The sequence below is a fragment of the Notechis scutatus genome, chromosome 4 (genome assembly GCF_049901735.1).
Source record: "Notechis scutatus isolate UNSWTSFEM ecotype Mainland chromosome 4, rNotScu1.2, whole genome shotgun sequence".
Taxonomy (NCBI): Eukaryota; Metazoa; Chordata; class Lepidosauria; order Squamata; family Elapidae; genus Notechis; species Notechis scutatus.
Window position 1 is genome coordinate 111,004,928 of NC_142012.1, and position 12,952 is coordinate 111,017,879.

Consider the following 12,952-nt stretch of genomic DNA (forward strand, 5'->3'; position numbering starts at 1 on the left):
CTTTTCTTTCTCTGGTGAAGACAGGATCCGTGATGTAGAAACTGTTGCTATCAGCTATATGCTACTAAAACTTGCATGTGTGTTTGTTTGTAACCTTCAGTTGGGCAAAAGTGAAAGGTATAGTCAACAATAAATGAGACAAGGTAATCTAATGAGCTAGAGCAGGGGTGTAAAACTTGCGCTGTCATGGCGTCATCACGTGACATATCAGGACTTTTTTCCTCTTAGCTAAACCAGGCGGGCAGGGCCAGCACATGAGGCATCTGGCCCGCAGGCTGCAAGATTGACGCCCCTGAGCTAGAGAATATTGGGATTCATGATTCCCATGGGAATGAAATGTAGGGGTATTATGGTTGTTTCAGTACCTCTGTCATACCACCACATTTAACCATAGTAATGTAATCCTCTTTTCCATAATTTTCTAACAATTTTCCAGACAGCAATGGGGAAGCTGGCAGGAACTGTAAAGTTTATTGTAATTGCCAATTCTCTCTACAAACTTCTGAATTGCAAAAGCTTTGCTTGTGGAAAGCTCACTGGGAGAAAGTAATGGGGAAGCTGGCAGGGAAGGTTGCAGCTTGCTCTGGTAAGTCAACAGGAAGTCACTATCCCACTAATTTTTTGCCTGCGTATGGTTATTCTATGTTTAGAGAAGGAAATATCTCTGAAATGACAATCAAAGATGTCACAGTTCTCTATTGATACTGGCTGGCATTTTGTCAATTTTGATGGCCAAATCTGGCTCTAAGTTCTGCCTTGGCTTACCTTTTCCAATAGCAACTGAGTTGGAATTTATTCAAGTACTCTGATAAAGTGGGATCTCTCTAGGAAAAGAGGGAACCAGTAAAAATGACTTACATTTACTTTTATAGTTAGCACAAGAAAGAACTTCAAAGCAAAGGTGATTGGTTTAGAAATGATCAGCTATCCAGTCACATCACAAGAATTAAAGCATCCAATAATATGGGAGCATACCCATAGAAAAGAGCCTTGTATTGTGAGTAAAATTAAAAGAACCATTTTCAAAAGAAAAACATCAAAATAGATATTGGTAAAATACATTCTCAGCTCTTCTCAAGGGTAAGTTTGAATATTTGCTTTGTTCATGGATGTTTGAGAACATCTAAAAATGAAACTGTTATCTACAATAGAAGTCCCCAACTCCTGGTCTGTGGACTAAGCCCTGGCATGCCAGAAACCGGGCCATGCAAAAAAGCGAAACCTCATCCATGAGATGCAGACAGCACATAAAACCCCGCCCCCTCCGGTCCGCGGAAAAACCTCTCTCCATGGAACGGGTCCCTGGTGCCCAAAAGGCTTGGGATCGCTGCTCTACCATGTATCCAATGCTCTCCTGCCAGTCTGGTTTTTGAAAAGAGAGGAAGCTTCTTGAAGCTTAAGGCATGTGGCAAAATATTAGCAATACAGATAGTTCTCGACTTACAACAGTTCACTTAGTGACCATTCCAAGTTACAAAGACATGGGAAAAAGTGTGTAACATTCCCAGGGTCACATGATTTACATTTGGAAGCTTGACAACTGACTCACATTTATGACAGTTGCACTGTCATAGGGTCATGTGATCACCTTTTGCAACCTTCTGACAAGCAGAGTCAATGGAGAAACCAGATTCACGTAACAACCATATTACTAATTTAATAACTGCAGTGATTCACTTAACAAATGTGGCAAGAAAAGTCATAAAATGGGGCAAAACTCAAATTTCTCACGTTGTTACCTAAATTTGGGGCTCAGTTGTGGTCGTAAGTTGAGAACTACCTTAAATTTGCTTTTAAAAAAGCACATTTAAAATACAAGAAAATCCATGTTGGTTAGACAGTACAACAGTACTGCAAAAACCATATTGCTAGTATTGCAAAGTCCATCTTGTGTGGCCACCATTAGTTTTAAACTAGGACTAGCTTGCTCTTAACCCTAGCCTTCTTAAAATGTGGCCAGTCTTAAGCTAAGTTGTGGATTGCATCTAGACGTAATTAATTACAATTTAGGTTTCTGGCAGTAAACTGTGAGTAATTGAAATTAAAAAGGAAAGCTTTGGAATTTCTCCTTGTGGTTGGACTAGGAGTGGAACAGAGGGAATGCCCAAAGACTGAAGCAGGGAATGAAATGTATAAAAGTATAAATAAACCACAGCTTATAGCTGTGCCAGGCTAGTTAAATGATTTGTGATAGTGGCTAAATAACTTTTTGCATAGCTAGCAACATTTTTAGCTCTGAAACTTACCCAGATTGCTAGCACAGACTTATATAAATTTTTTATTCCATTTACTTCCAATAATATATTACTCATTTCCTGCTGCCATTAATAGTAGGAAAACAAAGTTCTGCTTTCCACCAGTCAGTTGTGTGAGAGTAGCAGGCAATGAAAACCCACTGATTGCTTTCTTACTGGGAACTACCCAGTGGGAAAAGTGGGCAAAACTTTTTCTATTAATAATCTGTGGGGCAAATCGGAGCTTTACTTCACAATGAAAATGGCCCAGTCAAAGAACAAGCTAAAAATACAGGAATTAACATAGTTGGGAGCTTCAGAAATATCCAGCCTAGACATGTACCAATTCATTTTCTTCATTTTGCATTTGATGTGGTGGAAGGAAGCAAAAATGTAAGTATGGTTTTTCTGTTTATCTCGACAATTCGCAAAGAACATAAAGTTGTCTATTACTGTACACTTTAATCTGGGTTTTTTTTTTATCTCCAAGGAGAAAGAAAAGTTACAATAAGTGAAAACTTGCTAATCGCCATAAAATGATTAGTACACAATAAAGGGGAGTTATTAAAAATATTTCAATGAGTAACAATTCTCAGAATAACAGAACTATAATGGTTGCCCAAGAGACACACTTTTAGTTAGTAAAACATTTCCAGAGGGGCAGCAGCTTTGGTGTCCTGCAACACACAAACAAGGGGGAAATGCCATATTTAGGCCTTTCCCCATTGTCAAGATGGAACATTAGCTACTCATCCTTGAGTTGGCAGGAGACACCAAGTTTAATAGCAGTAACTGTGAGAGTGATCTTGGAGTCTTAGTGGACAACCAATTAAACATTAAAATTATAAATACAGAATACAGAATAACAGAGTTGGAAGGGATCTTGGAGATCATCTAGTCCAACCCGCCGCCCAAGCAGGAGACACTGCACAATTTATGACAAATGGCAGTCCAATCTCTTCTTGAAAACTTCCAGTGATGAGCCAACAGTGTGCAGCAGCAGCCAAAAAAGCCAATGCAATCCTAAATTAAAGAGGGATTAAATCAAGATCATGTGAGGTACTAATACCACTCTATAAAATCTTAGTAAGACCACACCTAGAATATTGCATCCAGTTGATCCAGTAGAAAGAATGCAAAGAAGAGCAACAAAGATGATTAGGGGACTGGAGGCTAAAACATATATAGAATGGTTACGGGAACTGGGCATGGCTAGTCTAGTGAAGAGAAGGACCAGGGGAGACATGATAGTGGTCTTCCAATATTTGAGGGGCTGCCACAGAGAGAAAGGGGTCAACCTATTTTCCAAAGCACCTGAAGGCCAGACAAGGAATAATAGATAAAAACTAATAAAGGAGAGATTCAGCCTAGAAATAAGGAGAAATTTCCTGACAGTGAGAACAATCAACCAATGGAACATTGCCTTCAGAAGTTGTGGGAGCTTCACCATTGGATGCTTTCAAGAAGAGGCTGGGCTGCCCTCTGTCAGAAATCGTTTTGGGTCTCCTGCTTGGGCGGGGAGTTGGACTAGATGACCTACAAGGTCCCTTCCAACTCTGTTATTCTTGCTTCTGCTCTGTATTTGTTAGAAGTAAACCAGACAGGAAACATAAACAGATCAGCTCATTCTACTTCATTGTAAAGCTACATTAACAGAAACTTGCAAAGTCTGCTTTCCCAATGTCAACAGCCTGGTCGATTAGGTCAGGGGATTTCAAACTTGACAGATTTAAGACTTGTGGACTTCAACTCCCAGAATTCCTCCTCCAGTCATGTTATCTCAAGAATTCTGGGAGTTGAAATCCACAAGTCTTAAACTTGCCAAGTTTGAAGACTCTTGGGCTGGATCCTTCCTAGATTTCCCTCTCTCTGATCACTGAACAACTGCAGGCTCCTCCCTTTTCTTGTCTGCAGCTCTTCCCCTCCTCCCTCAAGGTCACTTTCATATGCCATTACATCATTATGTAACAAATCCAACAGATTTTACACACCTTGCAGCTGCCATGGGTGGTGCTAGAAGGAGAAAAGTACAATTTGCCCAATAGTCATATACAAAAAAAAAAAGGTGTTTTGGCAAGGAGAGTAGCTATATAAATTAAAGCAAATAAATTTAAAGCAGTCATGGGTTGGGGATAAGATGAAAGTAATATCCTGAGCACAATAAAAAATAAATATTGCCAGGATATGACTATGGCTCAGATGCATACAGAATTACCTTGAGTAAGTATGGACAGTAATGGCTGTGTTGAAGTTAGAAAGCAAAGAATGAGAAGTGAGGCAGGAGTCCCTGAACTGATGAGCAGATTAGCACATAAGAATTCTGTTTAAGACATGGATCTTTTTAAAGATACAGATAAAGGATTTCAATCTTCTACCTGAAGTAAATGTACTACAATGAAGAAAGTTACATAGTTTTGAATGTGTAGTTATGTAGTACAATACTCATTACTGATACACTGCTTTATTTTTAGTTATTCCTGTCATTTCAAATATTTATTTTGAATTTTCTTTTAAATAAAGAAGTCAGCTCAGAAAGCATCACAGAAAAATGTCTATGCTCATGTTTAGATGGTGCAAATCTAGACTATAAAATAAGGTAAACTGCTTTTAGCTACCATGAAGCATGGTAGAGCGGCTTTATGAATAGGCTTTGCATTTCTGGTACACCTGCTTTTGAAAGTTTAGCTTTGCTGAATTTTAAAACCATAGCAGGAGGAACCTCAAGGCATCAGATGAAAAGAAGATGCTAGGAAAGAGTTCAAAAGTGTCTAAAAGCTGGAACAGGACTGACACAGGGAGAGCCAAGGCTCTCAAGGAAGTTCTCTAAATATAGATCAGAGGGCAAGAATCAATAATTTAGACCAATACACTGACCACGGCTTTACCACAAAAACCTCTCCCACATCCTTTGGAGATACCTAAATGTTTTCACTTTCTCTCTCTGTCTTTTTTCACACACACACTCAGTATAAATGAATTCTCCATTTACAGACAAGGCTATTGATGCTGTGTCAACATACAAACTATAAACAAAAAGTTCAGAAAAGTTCACTCCATTTGTTATACCAAGTTATTAATTCCTCCAGAGAACTTTCCTTATTGAGTGGTATGGAAATTATCAGTAATAGCAGCTTTGGTTACAATTTTGGAACATGGGGTTCTTCTAACTTGATGTGGTTTTACTTTAATTCTAATTACAAATCATAAACTACAGTAATTGAGTGATTTTTGTTGATTAAAAAAATCTGAAACTAAGCCTATATCTTTGTTGAATTTAATTATTTATTCATTTAACTATTTTGCACTAAAAAAATGTGTGTGTGTGTGTGTGTATGTATGTATGTGTGTGTTCAGACCTATCTATCTATCTATCTATCTATCTATCTATCTATCTATCTATCTATCTATCTATCATCTATCGATCTATCATCTATCGATCTAAAATTCACAGTATATTTTTAACTTCAAGATCCAAAACTCTCTATGTAAGACTCAGAAAATGTATAGATAGTGGGAATGGCTTGTAATAAGACCCCTCCAAAAATATTTTCTTTTTCAAGGACGAGGTATAACTATCCATGAATGTAAACCCGTCCAAGCTTGCCCAGAATATTTATTTTATCCAGAATTCAAGACAGCAAAGGCTCCAGCTTGCCTCAAGGGTGACACATTCACAATTAATCAAGAAGCACAGAACATGGCCTTCAGAATGTTAGACTGGATCATTTCCAAAGTTAGAAGTGCCCTTGATTTCTGACACAGATTTTAATACGATATAGCAGCAAACTTAAAATCTTTGCTTTGAATAATTTGATTGCTTTGAGTTCATAATTATTATCTTTGTGGGTTACAAATTTAATAATCTTGCTGGAGACTCTGTTCTTGACAAGAACTCACTTATTTGGTGACTCCAAGAAGTTGATAATAGCTGGTAATGAATACCAAAAGTTCTTAACTTGCTCAATTTGTTTATCACTGATTTGCACTTATAAGAAAGATTGAAAACCTTTTGAGTCATAATTAGAATTAGAATTCTTTTATTGGACAAGTGTGATCGGACACACAAGGAATTTATCTTGGTGCAAATGCTCTCAGTATACATAAAGAAAAGATACATTCAACAAGAGTCAAGGTACAACATAAGGTACATACATTTAATTATAGTCATAGGGTACAATAAGCAATCAAGTCATACTAGGAAACAGTCAATATAAATCGTAAGGATACAAGTGACAATGTTACAGTCATACAGTCACAAGTGGGAAGGGATGGGTGATAAGGAGTGGTGAGAAGATTAATAGTAATAGTAGTGCAGACTTTGTAAATCAAAAGTTGGTTTAGTTAATTTCTAGGTTTTCCCTGGCACAGTAGGATCCTACTATTGTTAAGCATCTACGGAGGCCAACTTGGAATATTAGCAGGCTTATTCTTGATATCTTTCTAAGATTGGAAGCGTAAAAAATAATTTCAAACTAAATAATAAAATAAAATAATTTCAAACTTTATAAAGTGAAAGGAAATACTGTAAATAAAGCAACTATAAAATGGTATTTTTTTAAAATTAAGAATCCATCAAAATGAGGTCCCCTACAAATTCTTCAATTGGAGATTGATTAAAAGTTCTGAATTTGAAACTGCCAACCTCTCAGGCATGGGGTCAGAAATCAGGAAGTTTATGCTATTGTTGTTGAATGACAAAGAAAATTGGTTGCAGTTGTTAAGAAGGCTAGGTCTCTGATAAGATTGGATTATTAGACTAGGAAGTAGGATTGCTGGAATATTTAGAACTGGACAATGGTGGGATTCAATTTTTTTTACTACTGGTTCTGTGGTTGTGGCTTTGTAGGCATGGTGTGGCTTTGTAGGAGTGGCTTTGTGGACATTGCAAGGGAAGGATACTGCAAAATACCTATTCCCTCCCCACCCCACTAACCTGCTTTCCAGCTCCTATGCAGGGCAACAAAAGAAGACCCAGCCGATCAGCTGGGACTCAGGAGGCAGAAAATAGATAGGGGTGGGGCCAGTCAGAGGTGGTATTTGCAGGTTCTCCGAACTACTCAAAATTTCTGCTACTGGGTCTCCAGAACTGGTCAGAACCTGTTCTGCTGCCACCTCTGGAACTGGAGCTAGACTAGTTATAAATACTGAAACACTTTGCAGTGAATTTTTACATAATATACCTTTTTTAAATAGATGGTTGTCCTTGCACACATGAGCAATTACAACATATATGAAAAAGTACAGTTCTTATGACATTGCTAATGTAAATATATTTGCTTTAAAAATGTATTTGCTTTTTATGTAGTGAATTTGATGCATCACAAGAAGACTGCAAGGTGAACCTGGCTAGCCTACGGGAGAAAAAAAATGCAGGTGTGATTGTGAGAGGATGGATGATCAAATGATTAAATGGTCTTTAGGATAAGGAAGGGAAAGAAGAGTTGAGCTTGGAAGGAGGGGCAAAATATGAAAAAGGGGTATGTTCATTGTGAGCAGCATTATCAAAAAGGATCAAAATATGCCTGAACTCTATCATTGATAACCCAATGTATTACTAGAAAACAATTTTTCTTTTGCTTTGCAAAAAATGCACAACTTGGGCCTGCCTTGATATCTCCCTTAGAAGGTAGCTAGTAGCTATGCTGATTGAAAAACTTTCTAGAATCGTCAAATACAATTTGTTGACCTGACTTAAACTTGTCAGAAATCGAATGCAGGACCATTTCACTGTGAGCCTGAAAAGTGATATTCTTTTTCTGCTTGCAGTTTCTGTTGCTTGTGGTGATCTCAGAAAACAAGCAAGCAAAAAGAAAACTATTAATCTGATTTTGCTTTGCGTCTTTGCTTTTCTATTCTGGTTTTCCTTTTTACATTGTGCTGTCTGTCCCTTTAAAGGAATTTATCATCTCTATTCTTCTCCACTCCCTTGTGGGATGCAAGCATTTTTTACAAAGTTATGTCAGCTTCTCTTTTTAAAAATGTAATTGGCAGCTTGTTTCTACATGCTGAGTAGGTGGGAAAAATGGATTGCTGGAGATAAAGCTTCAGGGAATGTAATTCACAAGCAAGAAATTGTCCTTTTCTCTGCAACAGCTTCTCAAATGAAAAACTAAATGATTAGTGTGCCCTTTCCTATTATTCTCTTCTCTGAATAGTAATTGGTGAAAAATAGCAATATATCAAGTGTGTTTTTTAAAAAATCTATTTTAAAAAAAGTATTGTGACAAGTTTAATTTATTTTTTTTGGCTTTGGAACAGTAACAAACAGAAATAGCTTAGAAGCCCTGTAGCGTTTTTGTTAAAGAAAATGGATTTATATTTTTTGTGAAATGTTCAGAATCTTAATAAATGTGTTTGATAAAATACATAAATACAGAAAAGATAATGATTAAGGTTTCCTCTGTCCAGTTGTGTCTGGCTCTAGGGGCCAGTGCTCATCTCTGTTTCTTAGCTGAGGAGCTGGCATTATCTGAAGATGGTCATGTGACTAGCATGACTATACACCAAAGGCACCCTGAACATAGTTACCTTCCCAGTGAAATGGTACCTATTTATCTACTTTCATTTGCATGCTTTATAACTGCTTGGGTGGACAGGAGCTGGAGCAAGTAACGGGAGCTCAACCCATCATGTGATGCTCAAGTCTCAAACCCAGGCTGTCAGCTTTCCAGCTGACAAGCTCAAGGTTTGTTTGTTTTTTAGAATATTTTTTTATTTTATTTTACAACAAATCCATCTTTCATTTATACAGTGTATCGCCTGGGTACATATTTCTTATGCAAATATTTATATTTAGTGTACATTTCTTACTATGATTACATTCATATTAAAAACTACTCAACCTTATATACCTTATCATTATAACAATATTCATTTAACTTCTTACTTTATTTTCCAACCATTTATAAAATAAATCCCATATCATCTAATATTATGCTTCTTCTTGTTCTTTAATTGCCAATGTTAATCTATTCATTTCTGCACATTCCAATATTTTCATAATCACCTCTTCCTCTATCGGAATCTATTCATTTTTCCAATTTTGAGCAAATACAATTCTAGCTGCTGTTAATATATGTATGATTAAATATATTTTTTCTTTACTATAGTTTTTGGGTAAAATCCCCAGTAAAAATATTTCAGGTTTTAAGTCTATGTGTTGTTTTATTATCTTTTCCAACCATATATGTATTTTTGTCCAATATCTTTTAGCTTCTGTACATGTCCACCACATACGATAATATGTTCTTGGTGTCTGGTGACATTTCCAGCAATTAGTTGATTTGTCTTTAAACATTTTTGTCAATCTTTCTGGTGCAAAATACCATCTGTAAAACATCTTATACAGATTTTCTTTATGTGCTGTTGACATTGTTAGTTTATAATTTCTATCCCATAGTTTCTGCCATTTATTTAATTCTATCCCATAGCCAAAGTTTTTCCCCCAAGCTATCATCATCTCCTTCACTTGTTCTTCTTCTAATTTCACTCCTGTAAACAGCTATACAATTTCTTAATCATCTTTTCTTCTGTTCCTGTTAGGATTTTATCTAATTCTGTAAATTCATTATAAAACCCCTTTGCTTTGGCATCTTTTTCATATCTAGAATGTATTTGCATACATGAGTACCAATTCGTATCAATCCCTTGTTCATTTAGTTCTTGTTTTGTTTTGAGTTCACCCCTTTCATTTAGAACATCTTTATATCTAACAATATTTCCTGTTTTAAAAACATTTGGATATGTAAACACCTCCATCGTAGATAGCCTGGCTGGTATCTTCATATAATGTTGTTCCCTTATTTTCTCCCATATTTAGAATAAAACATTTCTTAAGCTCAGTGTCTTTAACTGCTGAGCCATTACATCCCCTTGTTTGGTGTTTATAAACCATTTAAAAATGAGAAACTCTGTTATAGATTCAATATTTGCTTCTAGCAAAAGAGTTACCCTTCATCACTGATTTTATAGCAAAGTATTTGGGGAACACGAATCCAGCTTAAAATCATGGTTTTGGTTAGCAATTTTCTTATTGTTTGGGTGGTACATAAGATAAGGGTGTATGAATGAATTGGAGTCCATATCGGCAGAGCCAGTTTGGTGTGGTGGATAAACCATCAGGCTAGGAACTAGGAGCACCCGAGTATTAATCCAACCTTAGGCACAATGCCGGCTGTATGATCTTGGGCCAGTCACTCTCTCTTAGCCCTAAGAAGCAAGCAACGGTAAACCAGTTTGGAAATCCTGCCAAGCAAACTGCAAGGACTTGTTGAGGCAGTCATCAGAAGTCAACATTGATAGATGAAGAAAAAAAGGAGGGGGGGAGGACATTAGAACTGCAAACAGGTTGTCAAAACAGAGGGACAAAATTTAAGGTGATTGGGCATATTCACACCATCAAAATCCTTCTCTTTTAAAATGTATGTTAGTACTTCATGCATGTGAAAAATAGGCAGAGATTTCAGTTGTGTCTGCTATTTTGATTATTTTGACCTCTTTCTGTAAATGCTGCTGTCCTCAAACATACAGAAATGTGCAATTGTCACACATGATGAAGCATGCATGGGGAGTGCGTTGTATTCAGGTTGCTTGTTTTTTTGTAAATGTGATGAACCTAGGGGTTCTGTGGCTATATTAATATTCTAGCATAGTAACAATTTACAAAAGGGAATGCCTATTAGACTTCCATTCTCTTAAATTTAACATATATGAAACATTTACTCAAAATTGGTTCAACTAACTTTTAACAGAAAAAAATGATGACAGCTTATCTGACTTTCATTTTTTTTTAAATAATTGCAGCTGATACTCAACGAATGCCAGTATTCAGTTTCTAAATGTTTTGTGTTGCAGATTGATCACACTTTCATTTCATACAAATGGATCTTTCTTTACAAATTGATTCATCCAGAGGTGGTATTCAGCTGATTCAGACCGGTTCTGGCATACCAGTAGCAGAAATTTTGAGTAGTTTGGAGAACCGGCAAATACCACCTCTGACTGGCCCTGCCCACCTGCCCCCACCGTTACCTCTCCTATACTCCCTTGTTTTTTTTAGTTCAGCTGATTTGCGTGGCAGAGCGATTTACCGCACCTCAGCTGAACTAAAAAAACAGCTCAGCTTACCAGCATTGACAGAGGTCAGTTTTGAGCCCTGTGTGTGCATAGAACTGGTAGGGGGAAAAAATGGAACCACCACTGGATTCATCAGAACCTTTGGAAATGGTTACATGATGTTATATTCTCATGCCAAATGGTTTAGTCCAATCTAGGAAAAAATAAAGTTACAGGCTATGCAGCATGGGTATTTTCATTGTGCTAAATGAGAAACTAACATAACACATTCAAAAGAAAAACAGTGGACAACTTAAAGAATCACACATAGTTTTTCATCCTCCTGTTTTTGGACCACAGACCTCTCTTAGCTGCACTGTTGAAATACAGTTGGAGATCCTAAATAAAAATGGCATGATTTCCTCCCTCTTTTTTTTTTTTTTTTTTTTTGGTGGAAGATGAAATATTAAGAGGTGTGTAAAGCCTCCAGTAGGCTTACTAAATTTACAAAATACATTTTAAATTTAAAAGACACCAAAACATTGTGTCTATGTAGTTTTCAAGATCTAAAGATTTTATAGGATACAGTGATTTTCCTGCAGATTTTTGCCACGTAGAATATTCAAAGGCTATTCCCATAATCCAGTTACCATTTAGCAATCTAAAATTTAAGTCACAGAAAAAGATGTTTGGCAAGAACTTGAGTGCTGTGTAATTTGATAAGTCTTTTATTGATTTCCCTCCAATATACCAATCTTTTTCTTTATCCATTCAACCAGAGTTGAAAAGTAAGTCCACTTGGCCATAGTTTCCTCCTGAATTGAAAGATGCCAGAACTGGGAATCTTTTAATATCAGGCTTTGGCATGGACCCAAACCTCTTCTGTAATCTTGATTGTATTGATGTTATCAGTGGACTACTGTTGCTGGATTCTGTGCTGGGCGAATTGCCATTTGCAGCTACTGGAAAAAAGAACAATTAATGTAAGCTGATGTAAACATTCTGCATGCCTCACAAATCTATTGTACAATCAGGGCATGACTCTTTCTTATGAAATGCCAAGAATTTGCTGCTAAGAATTCCTTATGGTTGTCCAAAACTCTCTAGGAGGGGGGAAAAGCAAACATTTTAACTATATTAACTACATTTATTTCAAAAGAAAACATTTACAATACAAAGGCTTTTTTGTAGATTAATTTTTACAAAGTAGCAGTCTCAGATGTTTGTGAGCTGTGATGACCTTAAACGCTGATTGTGTAAACTTGTCCCCAGTGAATTTTGTGGAATTTAAAATAGCTGTCAGATGTCACGTGTACCCAGTTCTGGCTATCACTTTTAGACTGAACCCATTTAACATGCTAAACTAAACCTTAATGTGATTTATTTCTTTTTGTCTTATTGTGGCAAGTTATCTATCATAGTTAGATAACTATGAATTATAACTATGAACTATTGTAAACTATGAATTAAAGCAAAGTGTATTCCATAATCCCAGGCAATTCTGATTTATTCAACAAATCATAATTAAACCATAATAGCCCTGAGATATACTAAGATATACTCTTTTTAGTAAACTTTCATGCCATTTACAAAGGAAGGTAGCTTAATCTCTTTATTATGTGCAAATTGAAAACACTGTTTTTTAAAGTACTGCAGCCTTTATT

At 36.4% G+C, this 12,952-nt stretch overlaps 1 protein-coding gene across 2 annotated transcripts in view; it reads left to right on the forward strand.

Moving 5' to 3' along the window:
* The window catches only part of FGFR2 (fibroblast growth factor receptor 2), a 157,569-nt gene that overhangs the window by 16,591 nt on the left and 128,026 nt on the right, over positions 1-12,952 (forward strand). The window lies entirely within an intron of this gene.